Source organism: Pipistrellus kuhlii, unplaced genomic scaffold (assembly GCF_014108245.1).
Source record: "Pipistrellus kuhlii isolate mPipKuh1 unplaced genomic scaffold, mPipKuh1.p scaffold_m20_p_3, whole genome shotgun sequence".
NCBI lineage: Eukaryota > Metazoa > Chordata > Mammalia > Chiroptera > Vespertilionidae > Pipistrellus > Pipistrellus kuhlii.
In genome coordinates this window covers 163989714-163992217 of record NW_023425529.1, presented here as the reverse complement: position 1 = coordinate 163992217, position 2504 = coordinate 163989714, and positions in this window count along the sequence as shown.

The window sequence follows — 2504 nt, the reverse complement described above, 5'->3', positions numbered from 1 at the left end:
AACATGGCTGGCTTCCCAACACCACAGCTGCCCTGGGTCAGAGGTAGCAGGAGAGGGATCCGGGCAGAGGGGTGCCAGAAGAATCCACCCTGCCCCCCACCCTGCAATGTGCTGTAGCAGGGCTGCTTGTGTCCAAAGCTTTACCCAGACTGCCGTAAACCTGCGGGAAGGGGTGCCCACTGGGCACTCTCCTGGAGTCCAGGCACCAGAACACTTCCTTCTTCCCCAAACCATAAAGGCAGCAGCCTGTGCTGCTCTCTGATTGGTTCCTGGGCTTTTTGCAAAATTGTTCTCTTTAACTTTTAAGAAGAAAAACATCCTGTTTCCTGCAAAAACACATTCTTTGTTTTTTTTTCCAGCTAGTTCCACAGCTAGTTCCACGATTCCTCCTTCTTCCACCCCTCACCCTAACTACCTAATTCTACTTTAACTCCTCTCAGTATTAATTTGCCAGCCATGTGACTCTGAGACTACAAGAACCTTAAACTACCCATCCCAGAGTTTCTTGAGAACTGTGCCCACTCTTGTAATAACCAGCTGAAAAAAGAAGATTTTACAATCTACCAGTGAGCCAACCAGATGCCTGAACTCAGAATCTCACCTTATTTGGTGTACCGCCTTTATGTCCTATATTTAGCCATTGCAACTTCTGCTCAGGGAGACTCACTGCGTCTTGTTTTGTTTTGTGTTTTTAAATGATGTCATTCTCTCTTTCCCAGGAAGCAATGAAGGTTTTCTTCATCGTTGGTGGTATTTTGATTTGACAAATTCAAAGGAAGAGTTTTTGAAAAATAAAACTTGACAAACACTGCATATCTACCTTAAAATTAAATATTTGATGTACACTGACAAAGTGATACTGTGTAGATTGTTTTGGTGAAGTCATATGGCAATCCTCTCTGCTCAGTTCCTCACTCCACAGAAGAAAATTTGTGGTTTGTGTAAATTTATTAGAATGCTTTAACTTTGTATAATGGATTATGTTGCAAGGGAAGAAAACTGCAATATCATCAAATAAATTATCCAGCAGACTTAGTTAGAAAGTACAGATATTTCTGAACTCAAAATTCACTTCAAAACACTCTTTTATATATAAGGGAGAGGGAGAGAGAAATAGAAACATCAACGATTAGAAAGAATCATTGATCAGCCGCCTTCTGTGCGCCCCTTACTGGGGATCCAGCCCGCAACCTGGGCATGCATCTTTGACTGGAATCAAATGTGGGACCCTTCAGTCCTCATGCTGATGCTCTACCCACTGAGCCAAACCAGCTAGGGCTCTTCAAAACACTTTTACACACTTTCATCTACACCCAGACTTCTAAGAGAAAATTGGGGCAATGTATTCATTCATTCCTAGGGCTGGAGTAACAAATTCCCATAAACTAAGTGGCTTAAAACAACAGAAATTTATTCTCTCACAGTTCGGGAGGTCAGACGTACATCTGATAGAGAATCTGTCCCATGCCTCTCTTCTAGCTTCTGATGGCTGTCAGCCACCTTTGGTTAGTGGCAGTGTAACTCCAATCTCTGCCTTCACAAGACCTTTTTCCCTCTGTCTCTGTCTATTCAAATCTCCCTCTCCTTCCTCTTAAAGGACACCAGTCATTTTATTTAGGGCCCACCCTAATTCTTGGCTGCCTAATATATATTATATTATATATAAAGTATATTATATATATAATATATAATATATTATATAATATATATAATATATAATATATAATATAATATATAATATATAATATATTATCTATATAACATATAGATAATATATTATATATTATATATTATATATGTATATAATATATATGTACGTGTAACTAAAATCCTCATATTGTGTTGAAGGGTGAGAGGAGAATGACAGAAAAAAATATTTAAAGAAATAGCTCGTAAAGTTTTTCCAAGTTTGATTTAAAAATATATAAGTACAGAAATTCGAGTGTAAGAAACACCAAGCACAAGAAACATGAAAATATACTAAAAGTACAAGAAAATGATATTGCTTACAACCATTGATGAAAAAATAAGTTGTTATACAGAGAAAAAAGACACATATACAAGGCAACAAAGTAAGATTAATAACTGACTCCTTGTCACAAATAATGCAAGCCAGAAGATAATGGAGCTTTAAAGTACTAAAAGAAAGAAAAATGCTGTCAACATAGAATTTTATTTGCAGCAAAAATATGTTTCATGAGTAAAAAGGAAATAAACATTTTTGCAGACACATAAAAGCAGGAAAACTGTCATTACCAGCAAACTTATGCTGCAATAAATTTTAAAGAACATTATTCAAGCAGAAGGAAAATAGTACCAGATAGGAATGGAATCTACACAAACAAACAAACAAACAAACAGCTTGGTAAATAGTAAATATGTGGGTAAATAGAAATAATATTTTTCTTATTTTTAAAATATCTTTTAAAAAATCACATTTTTAAAGCATAAATTTAAAAAATCTGTTGTGGCCCTAGTTGGTTTGGCTCAGTGGATAGAGCATC